This window comes from Carcharhinus amblyrhynchos, chromosome 8 (genome assembly GCF_965287045.1).
Source record: "Carcharhinus amblyrhynchos chromosome 8, sCarAmb.v2.hapA, whole genome shotgun sequence".
Classification (NCBI taxonomy): Eukaryota; Metazoa; Chordata; class Chondrichthyes; order Carcharhiniformes; family Carcharhinidae; genus Carcharhinus; species Carcharhinus amblyrhynchos.
In genome coordinates, this window is record NC_137331.1 from 50274790 (window position 1) to 50290649 (window position 15860).

At 40.5% G+C, this 15860-nt stretch overlaps 1 protein-coding gene across 1 annotated transcript in view; it reads right to left on the reverse strand.

The window, feature by feature from the left end:
- The window catches only part of pkia (cAMP-dependent protein kinase inhibitor alpha), a 110707-nt gene extending 96159 nt beyond the window's left edge, over window positions 1-14548 (reverse strand). Inside the window, exon 1 of the mRNA XM_080194057.1 lies at window positions 14391-14548. The gene's annotated coding sequence lies outside the window, so the exon portion shown is untranslated. The remainder of the gene's footprint in view (window positions 1-14390) is intronic.
- Between the last annotated feature and the right edge of the window lie 1312 nt (window positions 14549-15860).

The following is a 15860-nucleotide window of genomic DNA, read 5'->3' on the forward strand; positions in this document are numbered from 1 at the left end:
TGGTCCTTCAGAGGATGAGAAGGGAGATTTAATAATGGGAAATGAAGAAATGGCCAAGGCATTGAACAGGTATTCTGTGTTGGTCGTCACAGTGGAAGACACAAATAGCATGCCAAAAATTGATGACAAGGAGGCTATTGCAGGTGAGGACCTAGAAATGCTCATTATCCCTAAAGAAGTAAGCTAATGGAACTAAAGGTAGACAAGTCTCCTGGTCCTGATGGAATGCATCCCAAGGTACTAAAAGAGATGGGGGGGGGGCGGGGGGGAGGTGGTGGGGGGAGGAAATAGCAAATGCAGGTAATTTACCAAAATTCGCTGAACTCTGGGATGGTCCCTACAGATTGGAAAACAGCAAATTGACTCCACTTTTTAAAAAAGGAGGTAGACATAAGGGGGTTAACTATACGCCAATTAATTTAACTTCTGTTGTAGGGAACCTATCATCAAGGAAGAAATAATGAGACATCTGGATAGAAATTGTCCCATTGGAAAGACGCAGTATAGGTTCATAAAGGGCAGGTCATGTTTAACTAATTTACTGGAATTCTTTGAGGATATGATGAACACGGTGGACAACAGGGAACCAGTGGATGTGGTGTATGTGGATTTCCAGAAGGCATTTGACGAAGTGCCGCACCAAAGGCTGCTGCATAAGATAAAGATGCACACTGTTACAGGCAATATATTAGCATGGACAGAGGATTGGTTAACTAACAGGAAGCAAAGAGTGGGGGTAGAAGGGTGTTTTTTTTGTTGGCGATCAGTGATTAGTGGCGTGCCTCAGGGATCAGTGTTGGGACAGCAATTGTTCACAATTTACATAGACGATTTGGAGTTGGGGACCAAGTGTAGTGTGCCAAAGTTCACAGATGACACTAAGACAAGTGACAGACCAAAGTGTGCAGAGGATTCTGAAAGTCTGCAAAGGGATATAGATAGTCTAAGTGAGTGGGCAAGGATCTGGCAGATGGAGTACAATGTTGCTAAATGTGAGGTCGTCCATTTTGGTAGGGATAACAGCAAAATGGACTAGTATTTAAATGGTAAAAAAAAACTGCAGCATGCTGGTATTCAGAGGGACCTGGGTGTCCTTGTGCATGAATCACAAAAAGTAATTAAGAAGGTAAATGGAATTCTGTCCTTCACTGCCAGACAGATGGAGTTTAAAAACATGGAGGTTATGGTGCAGCTGTTTAAGATGCTGGTGATGCCACACCTGGAGTACTGTGTACAGTTTTCGTCACCTTACTTGAGAAACTGGAAGGGGTGCAGAGGAGATTCACTAGGTTGATTCTGGAGTTGAGAGGGTTGCTTTATGAGAATAGACTGAGTAGACTGGGGCTATACTCGTTGGAATTTAGAAGAATGAGAGGATCTTATAGGAACATATAAAATTATGAAGGGAATAGATAAATTAGAAGCAGGAAAGTTGTTTCCACTGGCAAGTGAAACTAGAACTTGGGAGCATAGCCTCAAAATAAGGGGGAGCAGATTTAGGACTGAGTTGAGGAGGAACTTCTTCACCCAAAGGATTGTGAATCTTTGGAATTCCCTGCTCAGTGAAGCAGTTGAGTCTACCTCATTAAACGTTTGTAAGGCAAAGATAGATAAATTTTTGAACAGTAAAGGAATTAAGGGTTATGATGAGCGGGCGGGTAAGTAGAACTGAGTCCATGTAAAGATCAGCCATGATCTTACTGAATGATGGAGCAGGTTCGAGGGGCCACATGGTCTACTCCTCCTCCTAGTTCTTATGTTCTGAGATGATCAGAATCTACAATTTGCAAATTTTAAATCAGCAACAAATATTACCAAAAACTACCAAACCGGTGGCATAATTATACAAATCACAGTCACCAATACTTGACACTTACGAGCCAACCATTCTTTAATTTCTTAATATACTTGCTTTGATGCTGATGGAGTTGTATCCACCTTTTACAGTGATGGAGTCCAGTATTTTAGACTAGTATCTGGCATTAATGATCATGCATTACCTTTGTACTTAAATGGAAGGCTGTACTCTTGATTTAGTTTGTTTGTGTATATATCTTTTACATAGTTGAAGTTTTTGCAATTGTTGACATGTTGTTGAACCAGGACAGAGATAAGGTCAAGTAACATGCACATTTGATGACTCATTCATCACATACAACAGCTGTAGGTGGCTCATGCCAGGATCTTTCCAAACTACCTCCAGTCTTACAAATGCTTCAAAAACCAGCGACTTAAAGTAAAATAACTGACAACTCAGATGCTAATGTGCATCTGCATTTTACATATTTGCATGATCTTCAAAAAATGGTTGGATTCCTTGGCATTAGTGCTATTGAAAGTAAAAATCACAAAAATTATAGCAGGGCTGGAGCTGATGGAGTTCATCATGTTTGTACAGGTAAGCTGTTCCACTAGAGTGTCAGACTCTCAGACTATTTCCCTGCCTTTTCTTGTATTCATTGATATCTTCTTTCACAAATACATAGCCAATTATTTTTAAAATTATGTCACTATCTTTATTTCACCACCATATTCTTGTTACTCTCTATGTGGAAAAATTTATTTTCACCTTCCCTTGTTTAATTTATTAAAATATAAATAAATAATTCTGATAATGACAACAAAAACAACTTTATTTATATAGCTCATTCAACATAATAAAGTGTCCTAAAGTGCTTCACACAAGGACTATAAAGGAACACTTGACATCCATATACAGGTAATGAGTAGCTTGGTCAAAGAGGTAGCTTTGAAGAATATCTTTTTGATAACCCCTGGGACTGGCATGGGGAATCATTGATTGACCTCCCTGTAGGATGTATAGAATACGAGCTCCCTGGTAATTAGTAATTACCTTACCAGATGCAACTTACATACCAAGCCCTTTATAAAGCGGGCCCCAGTGTGGGTCCATTATTGTATTGTCCTGATCGGGATCTTTTTGTGTTCACTATAGGCTTGTGATTACTTTATTCTGTGCAATAGAGCACAGAATAAAGTACAGCTGACTCCTTGAGTTATTATGATCTTACAGGAGGAAAGAAGTGCAGAGGTGGAGAGTTATGTTTGACCTTGGTGGAGCTCCAATTAGGGATGGAATTCCAGGCTTTAGCAGCCGAAGGCACAACCTCCAATGGAGGACCACTTTAAAGCAGGGATTTGAATTGTTGGTTAACCAGAAAGTCAGCCAGCACAGGACTGATAGGTGAACTGAACTTGGTGTGAGGAAGGACACAGGCAGCAGAGCTCTGCACAACCAAGCATTGGATTGTTCACCCACTATTACGTAAGGTGAGCTGGGATTAATTCATTGTGAGGCTAATTAGTTTACCTTATTGATGATAAAAAGTGTTGTACTAATACTAATCCTACTTAGTACGAGAGGAACCATAGGTTTAGACATTTGGTAAAGGCACTAGGCTGACGAGCCAGTGGTGTGAAGCTCCTACCTGTAGGATTATGACCGAATGCCTTCAAGTCAGAATCCCACCTAGAAGTTATAAAGTGTAGAATATGGGAGGCTGGTGAGGGGTAATCGTCAACAAACAAGTCTAGAGATAGCAAAGGCTTACAACTTACAACAAAGGTCAATCTTCTGAGGGTATCAGCAGCAGATACCCTGAAGCAGGGCTGGGCCAGGCCACAGAGGTGGAAATAGGCACTTTGTTCCCCAAGACTAAACTCAAAATGTATCTATCATAAAATACAATGCACTGTGACTCACATGCAGTATTTTACCTTTTTACTTTCTTTTATTCCAGAAAAGATGTTTTACTGAAATGACCTGAGAAAGAATGCAAGGAGATCTTAACTGAACATTGCAGTGAAAAGTCTTTACTGTCTCCAGACTTCAATTTCGAGTGTCCTTGCTTTTCTTCATCAGGATTTAATTTAGTCAATTTAATAAGGCACGATTTCTCGCTGAGAGTTATGTAAGAATTCTGGGTTCGTTTATGTCACATAAATAGAACTAATTCTTTCACATAACAGCAGGAAAAATGGAAACCATCCAAAAGAAACCATTTTCACACTGGAGTATTATGTCGACAACAAATATACATTGGTTGGACTCCGGAAAGCCCAGTTTATCTAATCAAAATGGTCTGAACCCAGCTGTCACAATAACAAAAGCCAGGGCTGGTAAACAAATTTCACTGTGCTGCAAAGCTGTAATGGATTGATGGTACAATTCCAAGATTTTGTTTTCTTGAAACTACTGAAGCACAATGGAATATGTTTGCAGTTACTGGATACCCTCTGGTACCTTACCAAGTGGCCATTCATCATTGAATCATTGGAACAGGTGTACAGAAAAAGGCCATTAGTCTCAGCTTACCAATGTTGCCACTAGCTTTTCTACTGAATCTCTCTTTTAATACATTTCTTTCTCCTTTCCCTGTTATATTCTTCCTTTTCAAATACTTTGGCTGGAATTCTCCAATCGTGCATGCCCCTCTATCACTGCCAGCGAGAACGGAGAATTTGGCACTTAGCCAAATCTCCATTCACGGCAGCAGGATTGGGGAATCTTAGCCACAGGTGAGGTTGGAGAATTCCTTATTCAAAAGCTTTTTGAATGGTATTTTCTGCTTTTTGACAAATAATTCCATGTCGTAATAACTGAGAATATTTTCCTCCTTCTAATGGTTACCCTCAGTCTCTGCTACTCAACCGAGCATTTATTAACAAATGAAAACACTGACTCATTAATCGGTGGAAATGTTTGACAATTACCCTTTCAACATCTTTCCTCATTTTGAAACCCTCTTTTAGATGCCCTCTTAACATTTTCTGATCAAGTTCTGAAGCCCTTCTTCATAAGAGTAACCTTTCGTTCATAATATTGTTCCAATGAATTAATCCTATCCTCAAATATCCATCCCAATAAGATGGCCACAACTGCAATACAAAACTCCATTTGTGGTCTAATCACTGTCCTGGATAAATTCAGTACAATGCTCTTGCATTTATCTTCAATGTCTTATACATAAAACTTCTGACTTTTTGTAAAAAAAAATTCCACGAGGACTTACACCTTTAAAGATCCATGAATCTACATTTCTAAATCTCTGCTTCATTTCAATCTGAATCCTCTCAATTTGGGCATATTTCATTCCATATTATTTTTGCCAATGCATACTTCTTTGCACTTCTCTGCTTTAAACTGTGCTCCCAATGATCAGCCTATGACCCTTCTTTGTCCTGCTGTGTTTCGCTGTATTTTGGCCCAGTTTCCCATCAGATCCTAATTTGGTATCACCCACAAACTTTGGGCCTGAATTTTGCCCATGTTGTGTGGACAGGATGGGTGGGCCCAGAAGCAGTTGCAATTTCTGCTTCCGACTGTGATCAGAACCCAAACACAATTTCACACTCGCCAAAATGCACAGCATTGTCAGCAGGGAACAAAGTGGGTGCCAGGTCTAATGGGAAGCTGTCAGGGGAGTTATAGAGTCACAAATAGGTCTGATCAGATAGGGGTGGCAGATTTTCTATCCTGAAAGATTTTAGTAAACCAGTTCTTTTAGAAAAAGAATGTAGCGATTTTCCACGTACTTTGCTAATGCCAGCCATCAAATTACCAGATTTACCATTTCATAACCTGCCATGGTTGTATTTCACTGTGCCTGCTTGCCAGCCAAGTGTCACAAGGATTACATTGTACCCATGTATCAGTATTCACTTTAACAAACACCTATGCACCAAGTTCACTTTATCTAAACACTATTCCAAATGTTCTGACCTCTGGATCATTGGAGACTGAACCTACTCCCCAAGGTGTGCTTTGAGGCCCTGCTGAAGTCCCAACACAGTGACTCCATGGAAATTGCCTGCGAAATTTGAACTTCCGCTGTGCAATTCCCCCTGCTTCCCAGGACTTTGGACAGTTCTGACATACTTTACCTCGATAGTTACCCATAAAGTGATAGATAGAAAAATCCTCATCTAGCTCCTGGGTGACTATACAAATGACATTTCCAGTTTTCCCCTTGTCGCCCATCCTCCTGACGCCCTCCCTGTGGCCCATGATGCAACCTAACTAGCCCAGGCCATGCAACACCCCTCCCTGCAGCTCAACATGACCAGTCCCCACCAACCAACTCCACCCAACCCATGAACTTCCCAACTTCCCCTAACCCGACTAACCCTCACCACCTGATGTCCCCCATATGACTCTCAGACACTCCCCTGAATCCTCTGAAACCTCCCTAATCCAACATGACTAGCCCGTACCTCCACCCCTCTCCTTCGCCATACCTCGAACAGATATAACCAGCCCCTGGCCTGAGAATCCCACCCAACCTGACCAACTATCACTCAAACTCATCTACACACTCAGCCATCCTACTTACCTCACCCACTCTATCCTCTGATAACCTTACCCAACTGCTATCTTAGCCACCTATCATCCTACCCAGCTGCCATAGAATGACAGAATCCCTGTAGTGCAGAAGGTGGCCATTCAGCTCATGGTGTCTGTACACAGCCTCTGACGAAGGGATTAACCCCGAAAGCTTGTGCGTTTACTATCAAATAAATCGGTTGGATTAAAACCTGGTGTTGTCAGACTTTTTACTGTGTCACAGCCTCTGGCACAGCATCTTACCCAGGCCCTCTATCTGTAACCCCACACATTTACCATGGCTAATCCCTCTAACCTACGCTGCTTGGGATGCTAAGAGGTAATTTAGCATGGCCAATCCACCTAACATACATCTTTGGGATGTGGAGGAAACCTGATCACCAGGAAGAAACCCATGCAGACACAGGAGAACATGCAAACTCCACACAGACAGTCACATAAGGCTGGAATCAAACTCATGTCTCTGTCACTGTGCCCATACCTGTCACTGTGAGGCAGCAGTGCTAACCACTGTGCCACTGTGTCGCCCTATGAGCATTGTGTGTAGTGATTGCTTTGCCTGTTGCGACCAGTCAAAGGGGGATGCTGCTATTTGATATGATTCACAGTCATTGAGATGCATAGCCAATGTACCTGGTACTATGCTAGTGCTGATGCATGCAATCAGCTATACATAATAACACAGTAACCTATTCTTTACAAACAGAAAGAGCATATTCATACATTGTGCCTTTTTCAACTAAACAAGAAGCTTGGGGAAATAGCTATTTATTCACAAGTGCAATACCTTGACCAATCAGAGGCGACCTGCCAGGTTTGAATTTAAACAAAAGCTTGGCAGTTAATTGTTCCCTGGTGTATTCCATATGGAATGCTTCCACCAGACTCAACTTGCCAACCAATCAGCTCTCTCTTCTCATGCAGTATAAATTGTTGTTCCCTTTACTACTGGTAACCTTGTAAATTTGTTCTGATGAGTGCTTCAAACAGCATGTCTCTTTTTTCAGCAGTACTCAAATTCCGTACCACCAAGTATGTGATACCAAAGCTAAATGATGGCACTGTCATCTCTGTGTGTTTCCAGACACTAAGATTTCTTTGAACAGACTATTCTAAACTATATTTTCTCTGCACTATATTTATCCTTAACACCTGCTCTGGAATAAACGAAGACTATTGAATCCGTGGAGCTTTCTCCTTCCCCAGAACAAAAGACAAAACAGCCCACTTGATTGCTACCCCTTCCACAAAGATTCAATCCTTCCACCACTTATGAACAGTGGCAGCTGTGTGTACCAACTACATTATACACTGCAGGAACTCGCCGAAGTTCCTTAAGCAGCACCTTCCAAACCCACAATCCACAACCACCTAACATCTAGAAGGACAAGAGCAGCACATATTTGGGTACACCACCATCTTCAATCATTTACCATCCTGATTTGGAAATGTATCACTGTTCCTTCATTGTCGCTGGGTCAAAATCCTAGAACTCCCTCCCTAACAGCACTGTAGGTGTGTCCACACCTCAGAGACTGTAGCAGTCCCAGAGACAGTTCACCTCCACTTACTGAAGGATAACTAGGTATGGGCAACAAATGCTGGTCATGCCAGTGATGTCTACATCCCATAAGTGAATAAAACAAAAACATATTGCAAGACTTTAAAACATTGAAATCTGTTCTTTCATACTGAATGTTGATAAATCTATTCCATTTCTCCTTAACTGGCCTATAGTATATGTCAATACTATTAACACTGAAATTAAAATCTTGCTTGTTCTGCTTCTGAATCTAAAATAAAACCCTGCAAGTTTCCCTTACAGCACTTTGATTCCTTTACAGATGAGTACAATCTAACTCAATGAAAGAACAGTTTTATGTTTGTGTGTGTAGAGGGGTGGGGGGGGGGGGTTGGTGGTGGTGTTGTGCTGCTCCTGTCCCTATTATCCTAAGTTCCCTAAACGATTATTTCCAATCAAACCAAAACCCCTCCTTCTGACGTTCCTTGCTCAGTTATTTCCCTTAGCCTGACACCTCAGAAGCAAAGACTATTCAGGTCTACTATGGTTAGATTTTCTACGATGTAGTTGGGATTTAAGAATGGCCAGTGGACCTGATTCTAGGATTTCTGTCCATATTTCTGTTGAAGCTAATAGGTGGTAACAAATCACATGCAGTAATCCTGCCTTTGCCTACTCCATTGAAAAGGTGGGTATTTTCAAACCCCTGCTATTTCCATGGAATTGAGCCTGTTTTGGCAGGAGACGTGGGGTGGAATTCTCCCAAGTTCCTGCCAGTAGATTTGATGGTTGTCATGGAGGGAGAATTCTGCAGGAGGCTCCAAAATCGGTTTCATGCTAGCGTGAATTTACAGCAGGATCCTCCTGTGCTGGTGCCAGCCACAATGGGTTAGAAAACCCATCAGAAGTCAGCATGAACCTCATTTACCTCATTAATGTGATACAGACGAAGGCCTACTCCCTCACACCAGATTCTCCATGATGCCGGCACGAATACATACCTACACGAAATACATTCAGAACAATGTAGCGTGCAAATATGTTGGGACTCATCTGACCAATGCCTGGGACTTCCTCCCGAGTTTAGAATGGAGGGCCCTCACACAGCCCTATGTTAAGATATATGGTGGAAGAATATTACAGTAGCTCGTCTTTTACAAGTTTATTCTCTATACAGTTCAGTAGAGTTACAAACTCCTTACGGTTCTGCAAACCCCAAATGTTCCAGCTGTGTTTTGGAGTTTGAAGTAATGATCATAACCTGAAATTAATAATGCAATTAGCTTAACCTGACTTTAATAATGCAATTAGTGTGCCAAAGCATACAATTTACAATGCCCACTAGAAACATAGTGGGTGCATTTCTCCCAAGGTCCTTGCCAGTGGATTCAATGGTGGGTCGGGGGAGGGGTGAAGTCGACAAAAATCGATTTTGCACCAGCATGAATTTCCCGTGGGATGTTCCACTAGTGTCCGCTCTGGCAGACTGAGAAACCCGCTGAAGGCCAGTGTGTAACTGATTTCATCCCATCAGTGGAATGCAGAGTAAGGCCCAAAAACCATGCCTGATTCTCCACACCGCCACTGGAAAAACACACCCATGAGAAACATGTCTGGAAAAACAGAGCCTGTAGAAGTTGAGACAACGGCTGAGGTTGCCTCTGGAATTTGGAATGAAGACTGCAGCAAAGCAACCCTAGACTCCCGAACACCACAGCAATGGGTGGAGGGGGAGGCAGCATCTTCAGGTGAATCTTCCAGACTCATTGATCTGGAGGAGGTCTATCTTCCAGCCTCAGAAAGTTGCTGGAAATCCATTGTCTTTCTCAAGACGTTCCTCTTCCAGCCTCACAGGGCTCCCACAGATCTATTTTCATTTCCAGGAGGTCTATCTTCTTTCTTCAATAGTGAATCAGTGATGCCCTGATAGGATGGTGGACTATATGCCATCAGGCCTGCTCTGCCATGGAATGTGGCTCAAAACAGCAGGCTCAAAGGGCCAAATGGCTTACTTTTGTTTTTAAAACAACTGTTTGCGTATATATTGGCTAGAGGATATGGTGAGGTTTCCTGCCATATCCTGCCAGCGGAAATACTTCACATTCCCACCAATTCTCCCACATGGGAGAATTCTGCCCATTGTTCTTTACTTCAGCATTGGATTAATAGCTTTGCTTTTGGATATTATTGAGATTGTAAACAGATTTCATTGGTTGTTTCAGCCTGCATGAATCTGGTTTAATATGCATAACTTGACATTTGTTAAACTGAAAATGTAATTAAGATCCCTTGTAATTTCAGTATCTATCAGAGCTAATTATTAGATCTGTTTTGCATTATCACTGCAAGACAGAAAGTGAATGGTACAGATTTCATGTGGTAAAAGACATCATATGACATACAACACACTTATGAAGCACAATTCTCAAGTTATTTGAATGAGGAAATATTTCTCTGAAATCTTGGCAGCATGAAAATATAGGGCTTTCCTCCCTCTGTCTCCTGCCATTATTTTAGGACCTCCTCCACCTCCTGGTCTGGTACATTTCTGGCCTTAGTTTTTACTATGCAATCAACATCGCTTTATGAAACTGCAAAGTACTTTTCTAGCATCAGCCTATCCAAATCATGGTGAAGGGTTATCCAGACTCGAAATGTTAATTCTGTTCTCACTTCGCAGACGCTATCAGACCTGCCGAGAGTTTCCAGCATTTTCTGGGTTTTTTTGCATGAAACATTCAAATGCATGCATTGTATACAACACTGAAATACAAGTGCAACATCATGCCTATGCGCATTACAGTCTTAAATATGATGCTTGTAACCCCATGTCAACTAGGACAAGCTGATGTATAAATATTCAATATCGTTACAAAAAGTACATATGAAGTACTAATCAAGAACTAGTCATTTATCCACAGACTATGTACAATTTACTTTGCCATGTAATTTATTCAACTTACTCAGCATCCTGAAGGTGGCCAACATCAGAAAAGTTAAACTTTGGTAAAAAAAATTGCCTTTAAGTGGTAGTCAAGGAAACTTCTTCCTGCCCACACTACTCAACTCTGGTCAGTTGCATGTTACAGGTGACTCATCTGTCATCCTAGCAGCAAAGCAACATTGATGCCTGTGCTGCTTTTGAACATGTCATCCTATCCTGTAATCTTCTTATCCATTCTTAGGTAAATACTTATCCAACTGTTTAATTTTAAAAAACCCACAATATTTAAGCAAATAAATTATTATTTTTATTAATAGTCATAGATGTTTAGGAAGAATTACTTCTAACTTCCTGCATCACCTGAGGATTGTTGACTTTGTACTTGAGCCCTTTTGTATTCTGTATTATGGGCTAAACAGTTTGAATTTAAATTATTCATATCTGTCAACGTGACAAAAACCTGAATCATATCTCATTTCAGTCTTCTGTAATGAAAAATCAGGCTGTAAGTCTCACCAATTCAACATGGGAAATCCCAGATTGGAATACTATACAATGCACAATAAGGTAGTTGCCTAAAATTACACAAATTATTTTAAAAATGGCACAAATAACGAGATGCACAGAACCAAGACAATCTTCATCAAATTAAAAATTAAATATTTTCAATCAATACTTCATTAGCACTTTGCGCCAACCACTTCATATTAACTGAATACAGTTGTAAGTAACACATTTACGTTCTTTTCCCACTTTTGCTACTATGTACCTAGGTTTTATGCATCATGTTTAAACACAGGATATATAACAAAATATATGTATTTTGAAATCTATTTACTATATTTCAGCATTCAATTTATACTTTTTGAATCCATTAACCTCTGTCATATGTTGGTCCAATCAGAAAATACATTATATTATAAATACCATTCACTTTTTTTTTTAAATGGGCACATGGCACAATGAGATTGGCAAACCGAGGTTTCTCCGTTTCACTTTATTTTTATTCTGTTGTGGGTCACGAGCATTGCTAGCTGGCCCGCATTTATTGCCCATCCTTAGATGGCCTTGAACTGAGTGGCTTGCTTGGCCAATTGAGAGGGCAGTTGAGTGTCAACCACATTACCATGGCTCTGGAGTCAGTTGTAGGCCAGACCAGGTAAGGATGGCAGACTTCTTCCCATAAGACAAAGCAGATGGGTTATTCCCGACAATCACTTCATGGTCATCAGTAGATTTTTAATTCCAAATTTTTAATTTCGGAATTCAAATTCCACCATCTGTTGCAGCGGGATTTGAACCCAGATCCCCAGAACATTAGCTGAGTTTCTGGATTAATAGTCTAGTGATTAAACCACTAAGCCATTGCCTTCCCTTTAATAGCTGGTAATGTGGGAGAAATCCCTATTATCTGCTACTAGCCACCACCCAAGAAAAGCCTTTTTATTTATCATGGTCTTCCATTGCCAAACCAGTTTTCAACACAAGAGTTAATTCACTATTAATTTCTTTAGCCCTGAATTTCTTTCATCTGTCCTTTGGAGGAAGCATTAGAACTATGTTTTAATGGTTCAGGTAAGCATTAAATTCCCTTGTCACTGTGCAAACAGGGGTTTTTCATTGTGTCCTGGCCAACATTCTTCCCTCAAACAGCATCAGCAAAAATTGATTAACTGATCATATATCAGGCTGTTGGAATTTTTGCAATGGGCATCTGCCTGCACAACAGTCAATGCATATCAAAATGTAATTAAGCAATTGGTTTGCTTCCTCAAAGACTTCCATTAAATTTGTGAGCTTGTGCTTTGGCTTCTGAAGCTACATTCACTGCGGCCTCCATGATCTTATATTAACATATTCAATAAAATCGCCAGACTTTTTCCCCCCATTAAAGAAAATACACTGGTAATAATAATGCAAGTCTTAAAGGGCTAAATTATTAGGAAAGGTCATGTAAACTTGGCTTGTATGCCAGAATGGTAATCTGGTCAAGCTTGTTAAATGGTTAAGAAGTTTTGATATGGTGGAGAAAGCAACCATTTCCTTGCAAGGCAGGTCAAAGAAAACAACTAGATGCAACCTTAAAATTATAACCAGATCACATGGAAAGGAAACTGGGAAGCATTTTCCCAAACACATGGTTGTGGAAATCTGGAATTTTCTGCTCCAGCAGGAAAACTAAAGCTTTTAAGACAGCCTGATTTTTGTTAGGTCAGTGTAATTGAGGGGTATGGAGCCAAGGCAGGAACATGGATCTGAGGTACACATGATCTAATGCAATGAGAGAACAGGCTCATGGAGCTGAAAGGCCTACTTCTGTTCATACATACCTGCAATTCCCTGATTCACATCTAATTCCTTCATGAAATAGAGGGGTGACATTTGATGCCTCCAGTCTTCAGAACCCCAAAATATATTAACTAACACAAATGAGGCTCTGTGTCCATAGATGTTCTTGCAAATAAACAACTTCATTCTTTGGAATGATAAATAATTAGCAATACAGTGCATGATCCTCATTTTAGTTTGTTCTGGAAATAAGTAACTTTATTTAAGTGGTCAGCTGTTGCGGATAATGATAATAATTAACATTTAGAAACTGTTACGTACACCTGCTTTGCCACAGAGTGTTGGAGGCCAGTTATGTGTGCAACAAGCTAAATGCTGGTTCAAACATTCGTGGAAGATATGTGTCATCTATCGGTAGCTTGAGCCTGAAACATAACTAACCAAGGATTTTATTCCCTACCAGTTCTGGAAGTCTATTAAATCACAAATTATTTCCAGAACAATCCAGTTGAGGATCCTGTAGAGTACCACCACCTGCAGAATCGTTATAATAAAACACACTCTTTTTAGTGCTATTTACATATTTTAAACTGCCGACAGGGGATCATTCACATAAAAAAGTATTGTTATTTTTTCATACTGAAGAATTTGAAATAAACTCAATGGCAATTAGGCGGAGTACTTGCCACCAAATTGACAATTAACAGTCGGTCGGTAAGGATGTTACATTCTTGTTGTTATATCCTTGTTCCAAGCCATAACAACATGGTACAGAATCCTATAACACATTCAGTTGTAATATATGGCAGGCTCACAATATCCTGCATTGTGTGCCTTATTTTCTGTTGCTCAAGAATAACAAATATGGCAATATCTAATGTGTTGCAATCACCAGGATAAGTTTAGATTCGCAGAAAGCTGAAAGCCGAGAGGAAATATATCCAGGGGACATTAAAAAAAATCGCTTGCGGCACGATAGCTTCGCAGCTCCCCCACGGTAAAGAATGCATTATCTCAGACCACTTCGACATTCTTTGTGCTCTGTAACAATAGTCTGCCCACCAGATGTTTTGCTGCAAAACCACGCCTTTAATTTTCCCCAAATTCCAATGGCATTGTCTAACTATGTCCTTTTCAAAGCAGGAACTAATGTAAGGCGAGCACTAAATTATCGCAGTTTGATTGCCGTTTAAAGTGTTTGGGTTCACTTTTGTGAAATAACAAAGAAATGTTTGTTTTTTTTCAAAGAAAAACAATACAATCTCACTTACCCCTCTTTGAAAAGGTTAAATAGGCATATGGATTAAACCATTCCGGATATTTTGTTGACCTAAAAGTCAGCTGCTTGCATGCTCTGCTATTCCATCTGCAGTTCCCTTTGCTCTGGATGCTAATGCAGGGAGCCTATGTTTGGCGGCTGCACAACTGGCTTTCTGCATGACATCATGTGGGATTCAACCACTTCTGTCAAGACAGTGGGGCTCTCTGAATGCAGAGAATGCAACTACATCCTGATCGTTGGCAATGTGCAAAAGTCACCAGGGGTCAGTGATAGAATCCCATTTCTATTTGCTCTGTCTGTTCTTCCAGCTTAGCGATCACCCATCATTTTCTATTAACCCGGTGGCACCATCTTTTTATTCTGCACACATCCAAAATCTTTTGCTCTCTTTCGCTTACTAGTGGCATCGACCGTGTGAAATCTCTTCCACTTTGTTGGGAGAATAGAGATCAGTTTCCAAGGGGTGGGGAGGGGGATAGAACGTGTCAGACAAAATCGACCAAATGCTTCCTAGACAGTCAATTATCAGGGAATGTTTCACTTGGTTAAAGGCAGCTCAGCGAGTTAACACCTTACCCTTCTGTCTGGCCCTTATGTGGGAATACGATACTTTCAAAAACCAGGGATTAAGATGAAATGAGCACAGATTTTCTTTTCAAATATACAGTTATTAGTTTACAACTTTACAGCTCAGTGCCATCACCTGTTAATCATTTTTTGGCTGACCCGTTTTGGTATCTGAAAAATAACCATTAAATGTTATATTAGATGTAATCTAATCAAACTGTCGCAGTGATTATTTAGTTCTAGTGTTTTGGTTTGGACAGTCGGGTTTCTGTTGCTGCAAAACTCAAGAGCATGTTTAGAAATCTCCAGATTTGGCTATGAGGGAATATGGGCCATGGAAATTGGCAATGTATTGTTTGGTTTTCCGGAGCTACACATCCAAAATGGTATCTGCGGTACATGTACACTTGAGTGCCAGCCACACTGCATTTCAGATAGTTAGTTCATGTGCAGTGTATGTCCACTGATTTGATTTGATTTAATTTGACTTATTATTGTCACATGTATTGGGATACGGTGAAAACTATTGTTTCTTGTGCGCTATACAGATGAATTATACCTCTCATAGGATACATAGATGAGAAGGAAAGGCGAGGGTGCAGAATGTAGTGTTACAGTCATAGTTAAGATGTAGAGAAAGATCATCTTAAGATATGATATGTTCATTCTAAAGTCTGATGGCAGCAGGGAAGAAGCTGTGCTCTCAGACTTTTTTACCTTTTTCCCAATGGAACAAGGTGGAAGAGAGTATGTTCGGGGTGTGAGGGGTCTTTGATTAGACTGGCTACTTCTTTGAGGCAGTGGGAATTATACACAGAGTAAGTGGATGGGAGGCTGGTTTGCATGATGGACTAGGCTACTACGTTCACAACTCTTTGTAGTTTCTTGTGAT